This window comes from Brachypodium distachyon, chromosome 5 (genome assembly GCF_000005505.3).
Source record: "Brachypodium distachyon strain Bd21 chromosome 5, Brachypodium_distachyon_v3.0, whole genome shotgun sequence".
NCBI classification, from domain to species: domain Eukaryota; kingdom Viridiplantae; phylum Streptophyta; class Magnoliopsida; order Poales; family Poaceae; genus Brachypodium; species Brachypodium distachyon.
In genome coordinates this window covers 5,146,984-5,171,893 of record NC_016135.3, presented here as the reverse complement: position 1 = coordinate 5,171,893, position 24,910 = coordinate 5,146,984, and the positions used below count along the sequence as shown (strand labels likewise).

Here is a 24,910-nt window from a genome sequence, read left to right as displayed (position 1 = left end):
CAAGCCAAGTTTTTCATAGAAATGGCAAACACAGATTAAGAATTCATACAATACCACAATTTGATTCAGTTAATCAAGCGTAGATATTACATTTTAGCAAAAATTAGTTCAGAAACAGCTCACCAAGGCATTGGCATTAATAATTTTAGTCCAAGCTTCTGAATTTTACCTCTGAATTTCCTGTCTTATCTGCTTCGAACTTCTTGGTTGAGTGCACTGCACAATTTATTCCTACAAAGTAAAAGAAAGGAAAACAAACATAAAACACAACACTTCTAAAGGAGAGAAAGTTTATTTAATGCAAAAATTAATCTAGGCTGCCTCCTAGTAGCGCTTCTTTATGTTCACTAGCTTGACCCCTGTTCCTGTAGTCGTTCATGTGGTCTGTCCACTGTCAAGGCTTGCTTGCCTCAACTCAACATCTTCAGAAAATGTATCATGATCAGAGATAGGATCACCAGCATGGTAGTGTTTGACCCTCTGCCCATTAACTGTGAAAATCCCCCCGATGGACTTTGCACCTCTAGAGCACCATTTCCCTAATACTTTCTTCACCACACATGGACCAAACTACCTAGATTTGAATTTATCAGGAAAGAGATGATATCTTGAGTTATAGATCAACACTGACTGCTCTGGACTGAATTCTTTTCTCAAGATGTGTCTGTCATGCCACTTCTTAGTCTTCTCTTTGTAGATTCTAGCACTCTCATAGGAATCCAGCCTCAGCTCATCAAGTTCACATAACTTCAACTTCCTTTTCTCTCCTGCTGCTTCCATATCTAAGTTCAACCTTTTCACTTCCCAAAAGGCTTTGTGCTCAAGCTCCACTGGAAGATGGCAAGCTTTCCCATATACAAGCCTGAATGGTGACATTCCAATTGGAGTCTTGAAAGCAGTTCTATATGCCCATAATGCATCTGGTAGCTTTGTGGACCAATGTCCTCTGGATTTAGACACCACTTTATCCAAGATTTGCTTTATTTCTCTGTTGGAGAGCTCAACTTGACCATTAGCTTGAGGATGATATGGTGTGGTCACTCTGTGGCTAACAACACCATATTTAGCTAACAGCTTCTCAAATTGCTGATTATTAAAGTGAGTTCCACCATCACTGATCACAACTCTTGGAACTCCAAATCTTGGAAAGATTACAGTTCTGAAAAGCTTGCAAACTGGTCAAGAATCAACATGTACTGTTGGTATTGCTTCTACCCATTTTGACACATAATCCACAACAACTAGGATATGCTTGAACCCATGAGAGGATAGTAATGGACCAATGTAATCAATTCCCCATACATCAAATAACTCTACTTCAAGAATTCCTTGCTGAGGCATCTCATTTCTCCTTGACATCTTCCCTGTTCTCTGACAAGCATCACATTTCTGAATAAATGAGTGCACATCTCTGAAGATAGATGGCCAATAGAATCCTGACTGCAGAATCTTTGCTGAAGTTTTTGTAACTGCTGCATGTCCACCAGTAGGAGCTGAATGGCAGTGATAAATAACACTCTGAATTTCTTCTTGTGGAATGCAACTTCTTATAATCCCATCAGAACTGTGTTTGTATAGATATGGTTCATCCCAATAATAATTCTTGACATCATGCAAGAATTTCTTTCTTTGATGGTATAAGACCTCAAGACCGGAATTATGCAATTTAGCCCCAAATTGCTAACCTTTGCATAATTCAAGCCTCAGGTTCTTAACCTACGATAAACACTTCAAATTACAAAGCTCATACAAGGAGCAGAATAACAAATATTACAAAGAGAGGACACATGTCCCAACATTACATCATTACATCAGCGGAAGTCGAACTATGCCCGAGTACGGACAAGAATACAGCATGGCCTGAAGAGGCTGGAAGCTGGAAGGAAACCCGCCACGAGTCTCAGAACTCTGATCTAGATCTCCTGGCTAAACATCGAATCCAACGTCGTGCCCCATGAAGAAGCTAGCGGCTCACATGCTCTGCTGGAACCTCTGAAGAAAACAACGTCACAAAGCAACTGAGTACAAAGTACTCGCAAGACTTACGGGAAAACTAAACTAAATATGCAACAAGTCTCAAAGAAGGGATATGGTGGGGTTATGCAGCAGCAACAATATCTGGAGAGACACTCTAATAACAACGTCTAATGAGAGGAAGAGAAGCGTCTACCAAGGTGTAAGGTGATTAACCTATTTACTAAACACCAAACAACACAATCCTCATATCACCCCCTCAACACCCTGTGAGGAAGCAATCCAAAGGACACTCACACTGAAGCAGTTTTGAGCATATCCATGATTAAGGCTAATTACTACTCAAGTTTATGAAATTAAGTTGGATTAAGTTCTTTATGATCAAGTAATGAACAACCAAGTCGTCCATAACCGCGGACACGGCTTTCCGAAAGATTTATCCCTGCAAGGTGCACCAATTTACCCGTACACGTTCGACCAACCCACGAATACCAAGCGTGCTCACACCCAAATGTGCGTTGGCTAGATTGAGCGACACGACGTTTCCAAGTTCCACAATTAATCCAGGGGGACCACTCAACTGAGTCTATCCAAAACGAGAGCCCGGCCGAAGCGTCGTACGGACTCAAGAGTTGCGAGGACAGCTGGCAGTGGTTCAGAGCCCGCAGGATGATCACTCCAGACTAGTGCCGCAATCCTATATGAATGCAAAGTCACCAACAAGTCTCCACAAATCTCTGTGTGCATGCAATGCAAATGCCAAATGGAACGCCCGAACTATGTGGCCCCTGGAAGAGCTGAGGATCAAGTACTAAGTCGAGGGGGAAGCCATATCTTCACCCATGAGCGGTTAGCGCGATGTTTCTTGGATCGGCGAAAACGAGAACTCAGTCCTTAGGTCGGCGCAAATGGAACAAATCACCAGTGCGTTAGAGCACGGCCTTCCATCGTTGCCTTGTTACAGTTAATATCATATCATAGTTTTAAGAATTGCAAATAAAACATAAAGTAGCATGTGGATGTAGCAATTATGTAACCCCAAAGTAAGGACACTAGACTCGCAACCTAAGCATGACATCTAATGATCAAGAACTAGGGCAACAAGCAAACATGTGACATGGTATTAGGACAATAAGCATACAAGATACACAAGTTAATTGATATGCGCAATCAAAGAATGATGCGTGGCATATAGTGATGATGCATGACATATTAAGGATTCCGAAAGTAAATCCGATATATAATTTACCAGTATAATGGAGTCCGAAACATCTATCTATAGCTTTCACACAACTCCATATGCAAAGAGAGCATTTAATTAATTATCTACAAATAACAAGGTTATAGTTGTTTTAGCATGTACGATCATGACATGGACAAGTGCACAACATGCTAACAAGAACAACACGCAAAGCAAACAACTCGGTCGGGATTGCACTCGCCGGTGGCAACAACGTACCTGCATCTAATACTATCGGTACAAACACGGCATCTCATAGAACACATGAGTATCATCGGTCGCAACCTATGGGTCTACGTCAAAGGACGGTTGGCTCACGGGACGGTCACTCGTTATACCTTAGGACATGTGCGGCGTCGCGATGTAGAGGAAGTAGTCGACGTAAGTAGTCGACGTAGACGAGGTAGTCGTAGTGGAGTAGACGATGTAGTCGTTCATTTGTCGTGGTCGTAGCGGTTCATGGCTCCGGCTCCGAGGTTCTTCGGTCTTCACGTGTGCAAGGCAAAGACTCAGGCTAGCGAAGGGGCACGGCAAAACACACGCGGAGCAACGGCAGTAGCAGCAACACAATGGCAACAAGGGGAACATCAGCACGCGTCGATGGCAACAGCAGCGACACAGGCTGACAAGCAGGGCCCACACAACAGATAGTATTTACAGAAAAGAAAAAGGAGGAAAAAAAACCACGGGCTTGCTTGCTGGGCTTGGAGACGGGCCAGAGAGGGCTCGGCTGGGCTTGGAGACGGGCCAGAAGGGAGCAGGCGAGGCGGCGCTCGGGGGAAGGGGAGGCGGAGCGGGAGGAGACGCAGTCCGGCGGGAGAGAGCAACGGCGATGGCGACGGCGAGTCAACGGAGTTGGGGAAGACGACGGGCGCGGGGGATCTCCGGTGGTCGAGGTGGCGCTCCGAGAGGCTATCCACGTGCGCGCCAGCACGGGGAGTCGATTGGCGGCGTCGGCGGGTTGAATCCCGCGCTGGAGACACCCAGCGACGGCGAGGCGGCGGTGGTCGGAGACGAGGTCGACGCGGAAGCGCTCCGAGACGCGGGGCTTCGGGGCGAGGGCAGCAGGGGCTTCATGAGGTCGGCGCGGTGCTAACGGACACGGCGGCGGGGCGCGGGAGGGCGGGGTCGCGCGGATCGGCGATGGGCGGCGCACGGCCGGAGTCGTGGAAGACCACCGCGGGCAGGGCGGTTCGGGCTGCGGGATGGCGTTGAGGGGGTTCCTGGAAGTGGATCTCGAGCGAGGGAGGCGACGGCGCTAGCTTGGCGAGCTCGCCGGAGTGAGAGCATAAGGAGGCGGCTTCGGGTGGAAGGGCAAGGAACAGAGAGGGAGGAAGCAGTGGGAGCTCGAGAGAGAGAGCCAGGGGGAGCGGCGCGAGCCAGGGGAGGAGGAGGTGCCTGGTGTGAGAAGGAAACGGGAGGAGGAAGAAGGGTGCTGGCAGCGGCTTGAAGAAAAAGGGAGAGGAATAAAAGAGAGAAGGGATTAGGGGTAGCTTTATAGGCTAGGAAAAACTAGGGTTTGGCTTAGTGGGCTTTTGGGTCAACAAAAGTCTCAAACAAAAATACAGGTTTGCAATTTATATTTTTGAAATAAGTTAAGAGACGAGCGGCTAGGTCTAACTAAACCCGAAAATAATTTGTCAAACTCAAATTAGGATTTGTACAAAAATAGTTTTAGGCTTTCGTGAACACACGAAAAGGCAAGCACATGAAACGACAGCTCTTGTGCAAATGAATGTAGTTTCATGTGACATGATGCTAACGACATTGCAAAATGAAGATGACGACATGAACATGACAACATGATGATAACAATTAAATTACAAAACAGTCCAAAAGGGCTTAAAAGAAAAACGGTTGCTCTCGGGCTGTTACAGATGGAATGTCAAATTTTTAGGCAAATGATTGCAAATTAGATAATTGATAATGTCTGCATACCAAGGTACATAATGAGTTACTTTCATAAGCTGATCACTTGGCATACTATCATCAATCTTGACTTCATCCTTTTTGTCACTGACAATTCTTGAGAGGTGATCTGCTACTGAATTTTCTATCCCTTTCTTATCTTTGATCAAAATGTCAAACTCTTGCAGCAGCAATATCCAACAAATTAGCCTAGGCTTTGCTTCCTTTTTGTTCAACAAGTACTTGATAGCAGCATGGTCAGTGTACACAACTGTTTTTGATCCTACCAAGTAAGGTCTGAACTTGTCAAATGCATACACCACCGCTAGAAGCTCCTTCTCTGTGGTTGTATAATTGTACCGAGCATCATCAAGGGTCTTGCTAGCATAGTATACAACATGCAGGTTCTTGTCCTTTCTCTGCCCTAGTACAGCTCCCACAGCAAAATCACTAGCATCACACATTAGCTCAAATGGCAGATTCCAATTTGGTGGTTGCACAATAGGAGCAGAAATAAGAGCTTTTTATGAATGCTTCTAAGCAGCTTGCATCAAAGTTGAATGGCACATCATTATTCAACAGATTTGTGAGAGGTTTAGCAATTTTTGAGAAATCCTTGATGAATCTTCTATATAACCCAGCATGCCCCAAGAAACTTCTAATCCCCGTGACATTGATTGGTGGAGGTAATTTTGATATTACTTCTACTTTTGCCTTGTCAACTTCTATGCCTCTAGCTGAAACTAGATGACCCAGCACCACTCCCTCTTTAACAAGAAAATGCCACTTCTCCCAATTCAGGACCAAATTCTTTTCTAAACATCTCTGTAAAACTTTCTCCAAATTGTTCAAGCAATCATCAAAGCTACTTCCATTAACTGTGAAATCATCCATGAACACTTCCATAATATTCTCCACAAACTCAGAAAATATTGACAGCACACATCTCTGAAATGTTCCAGAAGTATTACACAACCCAAATGGTCGCCTTCTATAAGCAAATGTGCCATATGGACAAGTAAATGTTGTTTTATCTTGATCAGAAGGATGTATAGGAATTTGTAAAAATCCAGAATAGCCATCTAAATAGCTATAATAAGCTTTACCAGCCAGCCTTTCAAGCATCTGATCAATGAATGGAAAAGGAAAGTGGTCCTTCCTAGTAGCATCATTGAGATTTTTCTAATCAGTGCACATTCTATATCCAGTAACTGTTCTTGATGGGATTAATTGCCCTTTGTCATTTTCAATTACTGTCATACCACCTTTCTTGGGCACAATATGAATTGGACTCACCCATTCACTATCTGAGATTGGGTAAATAATATCTACTGAAAGTAATTTCAATACTTCCTTTTTAAACACTTCTTGCAAATGAGGATTCAACCTTCTCTGAGGCTGCCTAATAGGCTTATTCCTTCTTCAAGGAAGATTCTGTGCATACAAACCAGAGGGTTTATTCCTTTCATATCATCAATAGAATACCCAATCACTAGTTTAAACTTCCTCAATAACTTCAGTAAGCTTTCAACTTGTTCTTCATTTAATTCAGCACTAACTATCACCGGATTCTGCTCTTCTTTATCTAGAAATCTGTACTTAAGATGTTCAGGTAATGGCTTCATTTCTACAGGCTTGATAGGAACTAATCTACTCTCAACTTGTTCAACTTCCACTTCTGCAGTTCCAGCAATTGATATCTCCATTAATTCTTCTATTATCTCAATATCATAATCAGGTTCTGGTTTGTGCAATGAATATTCTTCAGGTTTTTCATATACTTCACCCACAGACCTGTCAATAGCATCAACTGTAAAACATTGTTCTGAACTATGTGGCAAATGAGATGGGTATTTCATAGCAAACACAATTTCATCTTCTCCAAATTTCAGAGTTAATTTTGCACCCTTGACATCAATCAAAGCACCTGCTGTTGCTAAAATTGGCCTACCAAGAATTACAGCTTCACTTCCGTCCTCCTTCTCCAAAACAACAAAATCCACAAGGTAAGCAAATTTGTTCACAAGAATAGGAATATCCAAAAGGATCCCAGCAGGCCTTCTAAGTGTTCTATCAGCTAACTGAAGTGTAAGTGAAGTAGGCTGCAGTTCACCTAGCTTCAATTCCTTGCAAACTGCCAAAGGAATCACACTAACTGAAGATCCTAGATCACATAATGCAATAAAGTTTCTGCTGCCCACTGTGCAAGGGATCACAAAGCTGCCAGGATCTTTTAGTTTAGGTGGCATGTTATTCTGAATAATTGCACTACACTCCTTGGTTAAAGTAACAATTTTTGGCTCATCAATGCTTCTTTTCTTTGTCAACAATTCCTTGAAGAATTTAGCATACATTGGCACATGAAGTGCAGCTTCAAGAATTGGAATTGTAATCTGAACATCTTTCATGTTTTCCAATAATTTTGCATATAACTTATCTTCTTTTGATTTCTCATTTCTCTCTGGAAATGGCAAGTTAACTTGAGACTGAGGTTTTGCAAAAACAGTATCCTGATCTTTTGAACCATTTTCTAAATCTTCCTCTTGTTCATGTTCAACATGTGTCTCCTTTCTTTTAGGTTCAGTGTCAACAACTTGTTGTGTAGGAGCTCTCATATGAGGAGGTACATAGGATGGTTTTGGTGGTGTTGGCACTATAGGACCAAGCACTCTTCCACTCCTAGTACTTATAGCTTCACTTGACTCAATAGCTCCACAATGAGCTTTAGGATTAGCTTCAGGTTGAGCTGGTAATCTAGCTTCAGATGCAGCTTGCTGTTTGTTCTGATTTAACCCTTCAAGAATTTGCTGCATATATCCCTCTAGACTGGAAATCTTAGCTGTTAACGGATCTAGCCTTTGATATTGTGGCTTGTTTCCTGGGTCAGAAACACTGGATGAATAAGATGATGAAGCTGGATTGTTGTTCCTATAAGACAAATTGGGGTGCTGCTTCCAATGAGGATTATAGGTGAGAATATGGTCCTTGGCCTTGAGCATAACTTACTTCAGAGACAGACTGAGCTGAAGTTTCAGAATTGGCATATTCTGCACATTCACCATCATGTCCAGGGACACCACATATACTGCAAACCTGAGCTGACTGAGATACAACTGAAGAAGCCACTGAACCTATTGACTTGATGGATGAAATAATACTGGCCTGCATCTGTGACATGTCCTTGTTCATGATCTCAAGCTGAGCTGCCAGTGCATCTACTGATGATAACTGATTGAAAGGGAAACCTTGCCCCTGCATGGGTTTTGATGAATGATGACAACATGGTTGAGGAACTAATGAGTTACACGGAGTGTTTCAGGTTTTAGTTCCTGAGAAGAGTTGGTTTAACCAGCATCGCTGACCCCTAAAAATTGAAGTACATGTACTGGCTTGAAGTATGAAGAACTCAGTGAAGAACGGTGAAGAACGTGAAGCGTAGCATTCTTCATAGGTCTTTCCATAGTTTTTTCTTCACTTGAGTATAGGAACGCCGTACTATTAAGTGGGGTTTGAAGTGTGGAGCTGGTTCAGGTGAAACCTATTCTTCATGTTCAGCTTAGGCGAAAACCTGTCTGTGAAGGTCCGGAGATCACCTCAAGATCTATCACGAGTAACTGAGCGAGACTTAGATCTTAGCTCAGGAGAATTGGGTGGACTTGTGTGTCCGCGAGTCTTGTGTGACTCAGCCCCCTCAACGGAGACGTAGGATTGTGCCAACAATCCGAACTTCGGAAAACAAATCCCTGTGTCTTCAGTTCTGGTGATTTTGTTCCTCAACTTTTACTCTCTGTTGAAGCATAACTGATTCATTGTGTTCTGTCTTCATTGCTGCTGCTATAAACTTGTTCATCTTTCTTCTTTCCACTGCTACTCTAAAATTGCTAAGTGTAATTCCTATTGTTGAAGTACTATGACTGTCTTCAGTCTTTAGTCTTCATATTTTGAAGAAAGAATTAAAACTGGTCACATTCACCCCCCCTCTGTGATGTACTTGATCTTTCACTGATACATGCCAGGCTTCTGGGGAACCACTGTTCTTTCATTTGACCATTGAACATCATGTGTAGCCATGCTTTCAATCAGAGTAAATGCTTCATTCGGGGTTTTGTTCATGATTCCTCCTCCTCCGGCAGATGAATCAACAAATGCTCTGGTACTTGGAGTTAAACCCTAATAGAAGGTTTGTAGAACAAGCCACCTCTCTAAACCATGGTGAGGACACATTCTCAGCAGAGTTTGGTATATGTTCCAAGTATCATACAAACTTTCATCATGAAGCTGCACAAAATTATTGATCTTATCTCTGTATTCTGCTACTTTCATAGGTGGGTAGTACTTCTCAAAGAAAGCTTGCTGCAAATTTGTGCAACTGTTCTTTTGACTAGCAGGCAGAGCATTCAGCCACATTTTTGCACCATCTTTGAATGAAAATGGGAACAATTGAAGCTTAATAACATCAGCTGGAACTCCATTCATCTTTACTGTATTGTAGTACTCAAGGAACTGATTAATATGCTCATGAGGATCATTAACTGGTGCACCACTGAACTGAGAATGTTGTACCTTACTGATCAATGCAGGCTTTAACTCAAAATTGTTAGCTTCAATTACTGGCTGTGTGACAGTTGCAGCTGCATTCTGATGATTTGGTATCCAAAGATCTCTAACTAGAGTTGTGTCTACCATATCTGGTATATTTGGTTCAGAATCACTGTCAAAAGAAGCACTATCTGAAATTTCAGTCTCTACTGCACTACTGCTAGCTGATTGCCTCGGTTCCTCTCTGATTTGCCTAAGGCTTTGTTTGGATGTTGGTATTGGAGGGCAAGGAATTGAATTGGGCTGGAATACCAATTCACCAAGGAAACTGAATTGGGGTGAAATTCTAATTTTATTGTTTGGATGTTCACTGAATTGACACATGGAATTGAACCAAGACACCAATTCCAAATCCTGTTTGGAATGACAAAACGAGGAATTGCACATTTATATGAGTATGAAGCTTTAACTTTCTATACATGGCGTGTCAACATGAAATCTTCACAACATTTATATGTTCCAAAATTAAATCTACACAGCAGCAGACATAACATATTACTGTAGTTTTCAGGTCTCTTGTAACAAAATACAACAAGCAGTACACTCTCTAAGAATGGTATGGTTCTGGTTCAGATTGAACACGGCCAAATTGTTGTTCCATTTTACGGCCAATATTAGTGCTGATCGGTATACAAATACAACAAGGACTCAAAGAACATGGAGTATCTGAATCCCATGGCCCCAAAGAACTCAAGAACATGCAAGACTTTTCCTTTTTGATGAACTATAGGGGCGGGATCCAGGCTACTTTGCAGGGGCTACAGGATCCGGCCAAGTCTGCAGGGGGAGATTGCAGGTGGCGGTGGAATCCAGCCCAGTTTGCAAGGGACGACGGAGATCCGACCTAGCTTGCTCATGCCGCAGCAGGGTCCGACCTAAGATTTCTCAGGCAACGGCGGGATCCAGTCGAGGTTGCTTAGGCGCCGCGGGATCCAGTCAAGGTTGATCAGGCGGCGACTATAAGGGGGATGGACCGGAGAAGGAGGAGATAAGGAGAACGGTGCCCGGGAGTCGCTCGCCTCTGCGTCGCCGTCGATCCCAAGCTCTGCGTCGCCGTCTCATCCCCTCCGCTTCTTCTCTGTCTCTTTTTTCTTTTCCGGTGTTCGCGAAGGGGTAAGTGATGAGCGGGGGGAGGGCGCTCGGCCGAATTCCGCTCAATAGGAAGGTTGAGACCTCCGAATCGGTTGAGGGAGTTCGCAGTTGTCCTCAATGCCGTTTGGTATTCGTCTCGGTTTCCATACGTGAATTCCATGCCAACCAAACACTGGAATTGGAGACAGCCCAATACCAATTCCCAATTCTAAGGCTGAATATATACATCCAAACGCAGTGTAAGAGTTTTTCTACAATCTGAACTTTCTATCAACTTTCTCCTCTGACTTATTGTTAGCATTCAACAATTTCCTGCATTTAAAAGACAATTCCTCTGCCCACAAGCAAAACTAATGAACTAATTAAAGGTAGTATCCAAATAAGCCTAAACAACAGGAATTAAACAAGTTAAAGGACTAGTCTCTAGTACTAAAGTTGGCACTCAAAATCACTCCTCGGCAACGGCGCCAATTTGATCGATGCAAATATTGAGGTTTATGTCGTGTTCTCCGCAGGGAGTGAGTTCTGAATTCCAACTAATTCTCAAAGCTAGACTCACAATTTAAAGGTGTTGCAGATTTCAGAACAGAAATAAACACTAAAAACTATTGGATCCATTGTTTTTAATTGTTTTTGGTTTATTAAACTGCAGAATTAACACAATGTAAAGTAAAGTAAAGAACTACAGCAAGCAAATTACTAAGACAGGGAAGAAGAAGGTTGTTTTAGACAGGGAAGATCATAGATCAGAGGGAAAACAATAAGATCTGAACTTAACAGCAACTACGAACTGAACTGAAACGAACTACTGCACTTTTACTAAATTCAACAACGATTACATGAACTAGTGCAACGATTAACACAGAATTTAGCACAACAACCACAGATCTAAGCACAGTTTTACAAGAAGAAGGAGAGATTTCAGGTAGGGTTTCGAATTCAGATCACACACAGCAAGGGAAGCAAGAGAATAGACAGGGAAGAGCTTGGACTTTGTCACCAGGTTTCTGAGCATGGAAAGCAAGGGAATAGACAGGGGATGAGGTGATCCTTAGGATTTCATCTTCAAGAACTGGGAAGTCCATTCCCTTGAGAAAGATCGATATGTTTACGTCATGCACACCGGGCATTTCATTCAAGACAAGATTTACAATCTGTTTTCATGTCTCTCGAGAATCAAAGAGCTTTTAAACTTGCAAGCAGTTTTTTCGGCCGTATGGGGGGCGCCGCCTTGATTTTTTGTTTGGGGTTGAGCCGGTCCCCCCCCAAACGGCTCACATATACCAAATTTTGCAAATAAAGAAAATTGAAACAAGCACATTATTTAATAAGTTTTGAATCACAAATTCAAGCAAACTCAATCAGACGAATAAGAAAAACTAGACGTCTTCTCCGAGCCTCCACAATGCTCTATCAGATCATCTTGAAGTTGCTCATGAGTATCAGCGTCTCAAATTTTCTGACGCATGGCGAGGAAAGCAGCAAAGGTGGCCGGCACATGGTGATCAACAGCTAGAGGACCCATCCGTTCATACGGCTCAGTGTCATACACTGGACATTCCCGCTCATTCTCAGCATGATCACATAGGCAGTCATGACCTCCCACATCTGATCTTTGGACCAGGTAAGAGCAGGGTACCGAACAATGGCGAAATCGACCCCGCAACAGACCAAATGCCCGCTCGACATCCTTCCTACAAGCTTCCCGTTGTGTCGCAAACCAAGATCTTGCTCGATGTATTTGAGATTGTCTTCACAAAAGTTGACCATCTTGGATAGATGCCATTGCCAGGTAGTATCCCTTGGTGTACACGTGGCCATTTTATACTTTATGAAATGGGTGGAGTATCCGAAACTGTAGCTAGAGTAGCTATCTCTCCATAGTTGCCAGTAAAATGCCCATACGAAGTCAATTTATTCAATTAGAGATATAGAACCTCAAAAACAGGTTTTTCTTTCTGGAAAGAAAATATTTCTTTCATCCTCTTGCATCGAAATAAAAAATTGAAATCCAAATAATATGATTCAACCTCAGACACTTTTAAATGTAGCGTTTAGGGTTTAGGGTTTAGGGCTCATAGCTTACCGGGCACTGCAGCACATTTTTAAATGTTCGCCAAGCTTGTTGAAGGCACTGCATCATATTTTTAAAGCTTGCCGGTTTAGTGCCTTCAACAAGCTTGGCGAACACATTCGAGCACTGCAGCGCATTGATGTCATTGTGCGATCCTGCCATACTGAACAAAGCATGCCAAACCCACAGATCCTGATCGGCCGCTGCCTCCCACACTACATGATCCTTTGTGACCTTTGTACATGCCCTGTTGTGCAAACAGACAGTTCTTTCACGACTAATGCATACAATGGATGTTGCCAAAAATACCTGGGAATCATCTTCTGCGTTATGTGCTAGGATCCAAGTTGGGCGATCAGGCCAAGGAGGGCAGAGAGGATCTCCTTGATGCTCCTCTTCACCGCTGGAGGCCGGATCATCGGAAGCGGTGACTTCCTCGTCAAATAGCACAGCGAGCATTTCTTCATCATCTGAATCCATGACCTTGGCAAATCGCCGAACACCTCCCGTGCAAGGTGGCCGCGTGGTGGGCTTGGAGCTGCCGGTGGTCTTCCAACAACGGCGGAACGGGTCGTTGTGGTGGCGTGGGAAGATCTATGCGGTGGACGTCCTATCTATCTGCCGCGGACCGTCGCCGGTGAAAGGGGTGGTTTCATCAAGCAGCTACACCTACTGCATGGATGAACCCTTCGTCTTGCTCTCCTGGTGTTGTTTCTTCTCTTCATCTTCCTAGTTATTACTGGCTGGCCGTGCAACAGGAAGACCGACGTCCGAAGAAGGCGGCGGGCGGCGCCGGCAATGCTAGCAGCAGCTACTCCTCCTCCTTGCTCTTGCCCCAGAGCACGCTGTACAGTCCAGCAATGAGCAGAGCCCCACCAAGGATGTTGCCGATGTGAACGACCTCCCCGAGGAAGGCGGACGAACAGAGCACGGTGTAGGATGCACTATTACAAAACGGTTTATATCTCACGGCACATCAGTAACGTGTCCGGCGCGATCGTTACTGATGAATAACATCAATGTCGGTCGTGGCCGCAACCGTTACTGATGAACAGAGCGGGGTCTGCCCGTCCCCGCCCAGCCATACATCAGTGACGGTAGCGCGAGGCGACCGCCACTGATGTACCATCATTCCTCGCGAGAGACATCAGTGGCGGTCGCTTAAGAGACGACCATTACTGATGAGTGATACATCAGTAACGGTCTCCCTAATGTGCCCGCCACTGATGCACGGAGCATATCAATAACGGTCGCTTGCGGCCCGACCGTTACTGATGTGTGGTATAACTCACGGGCCGATATACAGCGACCGTCACTGATGTATCCCCTATTATCAGTAACGGTCGCCCAAGTCACGACCAACACTGATGAAGGTCGCGGTTTAAGTACGCTGGGCAGAGCCGCAGTTAGTCGCGTTGCGCGTCGTACCGGACCGGCTGCGGCCCCTTCTCCTCTGGTGACTGTGGAGCGCTGCCCAAATCCGCCATGGCCGCCGGCGAGCCTAGGTAGCCCCTTCCTCCCTCCCCCTTCCTCCTCTCTCCACCGGCCGGCGCCCCCCATTTTTGGAGCTCCGGCGGCCGGCGGCCGGTGAGCTCCATTTTTCGAGCCCGAAGCTTCCCTCTCACTTGCGAGCTCTCTCTCCCTTCCGATCTTTCTCGCCGGCCTCCAATTTCTCTCCGAAGTTCCCCAATTTCAAATTTTTGAGCTCCGGCCGTTGGCCAAAATGCGGCCTCCTCGTCATCGCCCTGAGCTTCCCTCTCTGAAAGGGAAACCTTGCCCCTGTATGGGTTTTGATGAATGATGAAAACATGGTTGAGGAACTAATGAATTACACGGAGTGTTTCAGGTTTTAGTTCCTCAGAAGAGTTGGTTTAACCAGCATCGACAACCCCTAAAAATTGAAGTACAGGTACTGGCTTGAAATATGAAGAACTTAGTGAAGAACGGTGAAAAAGATGAACCGTAGCATTCTTCATAGGTCTTTCTGTAGCTTTTTCTTCACTTGAATAGAGGAACGCCGTACTATTAAGGGGGGTTTGAAGTGTGGAGCTGGTTCAGGTGAAACCTATTCTTCATGTTCAGTTTAGGCGAAAACCATTTTCTGTGTGTGTTTTTCGTCGGAGTGAAGAATGAAGCATTTCAGGCTTTACAGAAACTTCCGCGTGAAGTCTTGACTCTGATTTCAAATGTGTTTGAAAATCTGTCACTTTCGTGCTTGACCACCTAATCTAACCGTTGTGAGACAAAGAGATAAAGTGTGAGCTGGAGTCTCTGGGATCACTTTATCCAACGGGTCACAACGGCTAGATCAGCCGTGGCCAAGGCTATATAAGACGACCCACCCCGAAGGAGTTCGGTGATGATCCCCAGTGAGTTGTTTTGAAGAACACCTGATAAAACCATTAGAGCTGAACTGAGCGTGAAGAATGGGATCCCCTCTCTAGCTGAGCACTTGAAGCTTGTTACTCTTGGTGATTGGCATCACCTAGACGGCTAGGAGTCAGCGTTGAAGAGCAATCGAAGATTGTGATTTGCCATCAACCAGTCTGTGAAGGTCTGGAGATCACCTCAAGATCTACCACGAGTAATTGGACGAGACTTAGGTCTTAGCTCAGGAGGATTGGGTGGACTTGTGTGTCCGCGAGTCTTGTGTGACTCAGCCCCCTCAACAGAGACGTAAGATTGTGCCAACAATCTGAACTTCGGAAAACAAATCCCTGTGTCTTCAGTCCCGGTGATTTCGTTCCTCAATTTAATACTCTCTATTGAAGTATAACTGATTCAACTGTGTTCTGACTGCATTACTACTGCTATAATCTTGTTCATCTTTCTTCTTTCCGCTGCTACTCTAAAATTGCTTAGTGTAATCCCTGTTGTCGAAGTACTGTGACTGTCTTCAGTCTTCAGTCTTCATATTTTGAAGAAAGAATTAAAACTGGTCACTTTCACCCGGCCTCTGTGACGTACTCGATCTTTCACTCTCCCTTGCGAGCTCTCTCTTCCTCCCGATCTTTCTCGCTGGCCTCCAATTTCTCTCCGAATGTCCCCAATTTCAAATTTTTAGTTAGCCCCTTAACCCCGGTTAATTAACACCTTAATCCCCTTGTTAATTATTATGCTAACTATTTTGCTTTGTGTTTTCTTGTGTATTGTGTGGTAGATCGAAGGACCGTTCTTGGATGTACGCCACAGAAAGAATCAATGCTCGATGGATAACCGAATAAACGGTCTTTTTTGGAGTCGCGAAAGGTGATATGGAACGGAAAGGAGTTGTGATGATGTGTTGTCCATGTCACAAATGTGGAAACACATGCATGATCAAGCCGGAAGATGTTCAGATGCGCATACTGGCATCGGGTTTTGTGGAAGGTTATTCACGCCGGACTTGTCACGGGGAGTATGCGGTTGTTGGCGGTAGCGGTAGCGAAGATGATCATGTCCTGCGGTATGATCTGGTGAATGATTCCGAGGAAGAAACAAGGGTCGATGAGGAGGCTAATGTGGAAGGTGATGAGATCCACGTGGAAGGATTAGGAGATCCACGTGGAAGGATTGCCGAAATGCTAGATGACCCGTACCTACGGGACTAGCTGGAGGACCCCGAAGATGAGGCAGAGTGTGCTTAGTTCAAAAAATTGTTGGAGGACGCAAACACACCCTTGTATGATGGAGCTGGCGAAGAAAACAACGTGCTCGAAGTAACGCTCGAACTTTTGAGGCTGAAGGCAGCATCATGCTGATCAGACAAGGGCTTCACGGACTTGTTGAGTTACCTTGCTTCGGTTTTTCCATAGCCAAACAAGTTGCCCAAGAACACATACGAGGCGAAAAAGATTATATGCCCGCTTAGATTAGATTGCGTGAAACATCATTCATGTCCAAATGACTGCATGGTATACATTGGAGAGTACGAGAATCATGAGAGCTGCCACATATGCGGTGTATCGAGATACAAGAAGAAAAACGCCAGAGCTGGCGAAGATGATGGGGAAGAAGTGATGAAGGGTAGGCCGGCAAAGACTGTCTGGTATCTTATGGCAGGTGGCCGAGTTGAGCGTTGGATGCAGAACATTAAGGACGCGAGGTATCTCGTCCATCACGATCCGGCGCAGGCAGCATTCGATCCTGACGGGCACTACCGTGTGGAGGAACCCGGGGTCCTAAGACACCCTGCCAATGGGACTCAGTGGAAGAACTTCAACACGGCATTTTCAGATTTCGGGGTAGAGCCCAGAAACCTGAGGCTCAGTCTCAGCACTGACGGGATAGATCCTTTCGGAAACATGAACAACAAGCACAGCACATGGCCAGTGATCTTGTTTGTCTACAACCTCCTCCATGGTTAATCATGAAGAGAAAGTACATCCACATATGCATGCTCATACAGGGTCCAAAGCAGCCGGGAGCTGACCTAAATGTGTATCTACAGCTAGTGAAGGATGAGCTGAAGCAGCTTTTGGAACCCTGGCAGAGTGGTTTGGGACGCAAATAGGAGGGAGTATTTCACGATGAGAGTAGCGCTTCTGACCTGCGTGCATGACTAACCCGCAAATGGAAATACTTCATGCCATGTGACACATGGCTACAAGGCCTGTACAAAGTGCGGGAAAAACACGACATCATAGAAGTTGCCCGCTTCAACCAAAATTGTTTACATGGGCCACCGAAAGTGGTTGGATGCTAAAAACCCTTGGAGGGAGGACATGGAAAGGTTCAATGGGAAGACGGAGCATGGGACAGCACCGAAGGAGAAGTCTGGTATGCAAATCCTCGAAATTGTGAACGATCTTGAAGTTGTCCTCTAAAAGATTGCTGCGAAGAAATATAAGGAACCTGAAGGCGTCGTGTGGAAAAGGAGGTCCGTATTCTGGGACTTGGAGTACTGGGCACATTTAGAATGCCGCCACAGCATAGAGGTCATGCACGTGGAGAAAAATGTATGCGACAACGTGCTGGGGTTGCTGATGAACATTTCAGAGAAGACGAAAGATGGACCCAATGCATGGAAGGACCTGGAACTCATGTCTATCAGAAAAGAGTTGTGGGGCAAAGATCAAGTGTCGGCAGCCGACAAGAATGGTTTCGTGACGGTGACCACGCGGTGTCGTCTTGCATGTTACAACCTGTACAAAGACGAGTTGCATAGGATGTGCCAGTGCCAGCAGGGCATTAAAGTTCCATCGAATTAGTCGTCGAGCATCAAGCATCTAGTTGACATGAAGAGTCACAAGCTATCTGGCATGAAGTCTCACGACAACCATGTCATACTCACTTAGTTACTTCCAGTCGCAATCAGAGGTATCATGGAGCCGCACGTAAGGGAGACAATCATGAAGCTTTCTGACTTCTTTGATAGCATCTCGCAGAAGTCAATCACCGTTAGACGATGCAAGATACTGCAGGATAGTATGATACAGATTCTGTGCGAACTCGAGATGTTCTTCCCTCCATTATTCTTCGATATCATGGTCCATCTAATGATCCACATATGCGATGAGATCTTGTCCCTAGGGCCCTCGTTCCTGCATAACATGTATGGCCCTAAACGATACAACGGGGTTCTGAAGCACTACGTTCGTAACAGATCACGTCTGGAAGGTAGCATCATGGAAGGCTTTAGGGCAGAAGAGTGCATCGAGTTCTGCACGGATTGGTTGGCCGATCTGAAATCAATAGGTGTTCCCGAATCACGGCACAAGGGCAAGATCGAAGGCGAAGGTGGCCCTGGACATAAATTCCTTAATGTCTATGGAAGAGGAAGGGAAGCTGACTTTGAAAGAGCACATTTGGTTGTGTTGCAAACTGTCGATTGCTGCCGGTCTTATCAGGAAATGCACATGGAACAACTACGAAATGAAAACCCTAAAGGAGGAGATGTCTGGATCCACTGGGAGCACAATAAAACATTCGCAGTGTGGCTAAAGAATTATTAGTACGGCAGGGAGACGACCAATGAATTCGAAGAGACAGTTGCATGTTTGTCACGGGAACCTGCTTACCACGTCTCTACTTGGCAATCATATGCGATCAACGGCTATAACTTCTACATTGTGCCTCAGGACCGTAAAAGCACGTATCAAAATAGTGGTGTAGTCATGACTTCTGAGACCGCGACCGACGACAACAGCAAAACCAAAGCGTTCTTCGGCGTTATCGAGAAGATCTGGGAATTGGAGTACTCGATCACAATGATCCCAATGTTCTGTGTAAGATGGACCAAAGGTGACAAAGAAGAAAGTCACAGGTTCACGATGATGGTGCTACCTCTTGAGATCCCTCGTGAACAAGTTCACTTGAGAAAAATCCCGGATAGAGAGGAACCATGGGTCTTTGCTAAACAATGCAAGCAGGTATTCTACATAGACGACCCTGGCAAATAAAGGCCGCGTCGTAGTAAGAAGAGGGAACATGAGCATTGTTGGAGTGGACGGAGTTACTTCACAAGAAGACTATGAAGGTTTCCATGATCCGACGATCGCCGCAGATGACGTAGAAGCGGAACGCACGATATTAATGAGGAAAAGGAGAGGGAAAAGAAGAAGTGATGGGAGCGAGAGCGAGAAAGTACCACAAAAACCCTACCTCAGAAGCACTACTGCGAGGAGTCAAGTTATGATTTACCCAAGGAAGGAGAAGGCCTAGTAGTCACATTGTAATGTACTTGCACTGAATTTGAATGCAAACTTTGTACTAAGTGAAATTATGTGTGATCGATGTACTTTTGTGTATGCATGTGATGAATTTTTTGAATATAATTTAGCACAAATACTGGACAAATGCATGAACTTATTCATCAAACTTGAAATACATGAATTCCATGATGTGGTGTACAAATACTAGACAAGACATGATGTGGTGTACAAATACTAGACAAGACATGATGTGGTGTACAAATACTAGACAAATGCATGAATTTATTCATCAAACTTGAAATACTAGTAAGTATAATCATCAGTAACGGTCGGCCTGTTATCCACCCATTACTGATGAGTGCCTATACTCATCAGTAACGGTCCCACTGTTGTGCGACCGTTACTGATGAGTGGTTGGGCATTGCTCATAGGAGCACATCAGTGGCGGTCGCATTCTAGCGTGCCCGTTACTGATGATTGAAGGCACATCAGTAACGGTCGGGTCCCTTACCCGCCCGTTACTGATGAGTATAGGGTATATAAGAGAACACTTAGCAAAATTTAGGGTTATTCCGCCCGCGCGTCCTCAACACACAGAGCGACCAGCAGTGGGCGATTAACCCTAGGAGAGGCGAAGCCCTGCCGGATTTTAGTGCCGTCGCCGCCGTCCACCCCGCCGCCGACCTCATCGTCCTCGTCCTCGCCAATGTGCCCGGAGCCCGCCGCCTCGTCGTCCTCGCCACTACGCCTGGAGCCTGCCGCCACCCCGCGTCCTCGTCCACAAGCCCGACGCCGCCGTCTCCCTCCTCCCCGAGCCCGCCGCCGACGTCCTGCGACCCCGTGTCGACCTCATCCCCAAGCCCGATGCCGCCGTCTCCCTCCTCCCCGAGCCCGCCGCCGACGTCCTGCGACCCCGCGTCGACCTCGTCCCCAAGCCCGACGCCGCCGTCTCCCTCCTCCCCGAGCCTGACGCCGCCATCTCCCTCCTCCCCGAGCCTGCCGCCGACGTCCTGCGACCCCGCGCCGCCATCTCCCTCCTCCCCGACACCCGAGCCCGCGCCCTCCTCCTCCGACACAGGTCAGGGTTAGGGTTAGGATTTGATTCCCCATCAAATTAGGGTTAGGATTTGAGTGTGTCAAATTAGTTGCTGTCATATATATGACAGGAGAATAATGCTATCATATATGTTGTCATATATATGCTCATAGGAGAATAATGCTCATATTAAGTGTGTCAAATTAGTTGCTGTCATATATATGATAGGAGAATAATGTTGTTTGTATGATAGGAGATCGAATAATGATGTCATATATGCTGTCATATATATGCTCATAGGAGAATAATGCTATCATATATATGCTCATAGGAGAATAATGCTATCATACATGCTGTCATATATGTGCTCATAGGAGAATAATGCTGTTCATATGATATATACATGCTGTTTATATGATATACATGCTATATATGATTTTAGGTTTTTTATATGCTATATACATGATGTTTTATATGCTATATACATGCTGTTTTATATGCTATTTTAGGTGTTTTAAATGCTATACATGCGGTTTTATATGCTATTTTGGAGAATTGAGTAATGAATTGTGGGCCCGACCATCGTGTCGGGTCATTGGACAAGGGGCCGGCCATCGTGCCGAGGGGGTACATATGCGGGTGGGTTTTTTATGCAGGTTTCGAGCTCCTAGTAGACAAAATTTGCTGGTTTTATAGCATAGGTCATGCCGAAATTTTTGGCCGATATATATTTGATGGTTTTGATGGCATAGGTACGAAATGGGCAAGAGTAGCCATAAATCAGTTCTTGAGGACGTAGCTCCTGAGAAGGTGTATCGTGTCGATGAAGAGTCTTCACCGGGAGAGCAAATTGCCAGCTCTGGCGGCGATCCTAGCTCTGGCGATCATATCTCTCGTTCAGAAGAGCAAGACAATGAGCGACGGGTGGAAGAGAGTAACCCGCAGCCAACTGCTTCTACCGCTAAGAAGCCAAGGAAGAAGACGCCGAGGGGGAGCCACAACTTGAAGGAGTTTTGCTACGTGGTCACCCGACACTCTGACAGAGGCCGCCCGGAGTCGCCTGAGAGGGCACAGAAGGCCTTCGCAACCACCTGTGGAGCCGTTGCACGTAAATATTGCAAGATCACGGACGAGTGGAATGACATCTCCGAAGTCGTTAGAAACACGTGCATGGCGTACGTTGAAAGGCGGTTCCAAGTCAGTGACGAGTGGCGCGAGCGATTCCGAGCGTCCATCAACGTAGCAGTGCGGAATGGTCTTGCTACTTGGAAAACCACCGCTAGAAAGTGGATGGACAAACCCTATGAGATCATCAAGAATAAATGGCCGTCGATAACTGATGAGGCCGAATGAGAAAAATTCAAGAAGGAATCGTCTGACCCTGCCTTCATTGCGAAGAGTGAATGTATGAGGGCGTTGCGCGCGAGGAAGCCGTTGAACCACAGGCTAGGGAGTGCAGGGAAAGAGGGGAAGAGAAAGGTCTGGCGCAAGCAGGACCGAATTCTCAAGGCGGCAGGTAGGGTGCCTCCGGTGCATAACATTTTGGCGGATAAACATGCTAGAGAATATGCACGTCAGCATATGACACCAGAGGAGTGGGCGGGCATTGAGCCAATGCAGCCGCCTGTTAAAAATTTTACAGTAAGGGTTCACATGCATTAATTTGTTTTCGGCGTTAGTTATGACACTCATGATCCATATATACTCACGTTGGTCCTGTCTTATATGATAACAGGAAAATGCCCACAAATGGGAGGAGACCAAGAGGTCAGAAACATCTGCCGACTCCGTGCAGAGCAAGAGGTGGGAGTCGGCTGTGACCGCCGGCTTGCAAAAGGCTGAGCACACGGGCCGTGTACTAGGGGAAGGCGAAGGGGCTTGCTGGGATGATTATTCCCCGCCTGCTCCGAAGCGAAGCAGGGTCCAAAAAAAGCTCCCCGCTTCTGCTGAAATAATAGTACAAGTTTAGGCGGAGGCGCAAGAGCAGGCATCTATGGTGTGTCAAGAGGTGTCAAGAGAATATGCAGTGCAAGCCGTCCATCATTTGGTGTCGGCATTGGCACAAGACCACCCCGCCCTTGACGCCATACTCGGGGGAGGAGTGGAAGGTTTGAGGAACCTCCTTCCTCCTCTTCCCCCACGAAAGAGCACCCCGCTGAAGAGCAGCGCCGCCTCCGACACATGTATGGATGACGAAGACACCTACACCTCAGGTTACAGCTCGGCTCCTAGCATGGACAACCCCCCCGCTAGTCAACCGGATCCAAGCGAGGGCATCCGGGATAACGATCCGGGTCCGAGCGACAACATCCTTGTAAGCATACTTTTCAAACTCTTTTTCACTCCTTACCTTCATGAATAAAGATCTTACACACATATGCCTTCTTTTTGTTACGCGCAGGCACTGGTGAAGTGTCATATTCACGTAGACAAGCCTGGGAAGCTTGTAGGCGCCATTGGCCACCTGATGCCCAGACAATCACCGCCACTAGTGCACGGCATTCTTATGAACGACACACAAGTGAGTGTGATGGTGGACTCCGTCGTCGAGGAGCATCGTGATTATGCTATCTCGCTACCTCCGGAGGAAGGCGTGGATATCCTACGCGGTTGTCCAAACTACTGCATAATGTTGGCCTAGGAGCTTGGTATCTCTCTACAACCAGCGCCGACCCTCTTTGACTCCATCTCCCTCCGCCCACAAAGGTACTTCTCAATTGCCGCTCGGCCTTTCCCCTAGGATACTGCCTCCTCTCGATGCCGGTGGAGATGAAGAGCGGGCAATGTCGATGCCTCCACAGCTTAAAGATAGCCAAACCATAGGGTCGGCACAGGCTGGAAGCGTCCCTCCTACCTTCTCTCTCTTGGGTGCCGCTGAGTCCATGGATGGCCGCAAGATCGATGACAAGTACAAGGCAGAGGAGCAAAAGGATTGGGAGAATAAATGGAGGCATAAAAAGAGGGGGCGCGGCGGCAAGACCAGCAAGGACTACTAGAATGTCAACCAAGATGAGATGCACTCTATGTCTGACATAACTGGAGTGTGGGAAGACAATAGGCCTGACATTCTCATGAAGAACCCCCGTCAAGGCCAGAGATTCAAAGACGGATCCTATTTCGTGGCTAGGGAGTTTGACCGGGTGCTTATTTACTATCCTGGAAGACCGATGCTCACCGAAGCTTCCCTGTGTGCTGTGTCCAGAGAATCAAGAGCTTCATCAGTTCTACATGCAAGCATTAACTGGTTCTCAACAGCATGCCCAACAAATCAATGTTCGAATCCCACGAGACTATGACTTCTTTGACCAAGAAACTGGGGGCATTCAGGAACGTCCTATAACCTTTGGTGTGGAGTTCAACGAACTGTTCCACCTCTTCAACCGCCAAAAGCTTGATATCAACCTCTTAAGGCTGTGGTCTACCTACCAAATAAGGGAAATGCGACGAATGGAGGTAACAAAAGTAGCCATTCTAGACCCTGCGGTGTTCAACTACGGTGACATCGGTCTAGAGCCAGAAAAGGATCACTCAAGAACCCTGGCATCGAAATACTTGGTGGCATGTCTGGAGAAATACGCTAACCACGACTTTATCCTCTTCTTCCTTAATTTGGAGTAAGTTGAATTTTATATATGAAACCGTTTGTTTTTTCTAATTCAGTCTTTCTTATACACCCTTAGTTACTAAAGTTTGTTTCTTTTGAAAACAGAGACCATTGGGTGACACTACTCATTTGTTTGCCTTGGTCCGCGGTGTACTATTTCGATTCACTACTTCCGAAGAAGGGTGTTCGAGGTCACTACTGGAAACCCATCAAATCACTCATTAACACTGCCTGGAAAGTGGCGAGCAAGGGAAAACTAGCTGGTAAAGGTTATAAAGACGAGCCTCACCACAACCACAGGTTCACTTGCCAGCAACAGCCGCCCGACACTATGTACTGTGACTACTACTGCTGTCACATCCTTATGGAGAATGCCAGCATGTTCAAGCTTGAGTGAAAGGGGTCAATCGCGGCTGTGGAAGAGTACTAGGGGCCCCGAATGACAATGACACAATGACCTAAATGGATCTTGTATAACATTCAAAGGGAGTTCGGCCATGTCATCAACAATGAGGTCATCAAGCCTAGTGTGGACTTCTACGAAAGCGTGAAACAAGTGGTTACTAGGGTTCACCCACAACAATAGCTTCAAACTTGATTTTGCTATGAAATTTTGACACTTTGTAATCAATGTCGTGAAGTGAGATACATTTGTATGCTTTATATGCTTTAAATGATGCGGCTTTATATACATTTGTATTCTTGAAATGATGTGGTCATGGTTTTAATTCGAAATATATGCGCTGTGCTG

At 45.7% G+C, this 24,910-nt stretch overlaps 1 non-coding gene and 1 pseudogene across 1 annotated transcript; one reads left to right on the top strand and one right to left on the bottom strand.

Annotated features, from left to right (window-relative positions):
* Positions 1-237: 237 nt before the first annotated feature.
* LOC112269362 lies at positions 238-8,380 on the bottom strand (annotated as a pseudogene).
* Positions 8,381-9,326: 946 nt separating this feature from the next.
* LOC112269631 lies at positions 9,327-9,433 on the top strand. Its single transcript, XR_002961522.1, has one exon. It is a non-coding gene; the product is annotated as a small nucleolar RNA R71 (small nucleolar RNA).
* Positions 9,434-24,910: the final 15,477 nt, after the last annotated feature.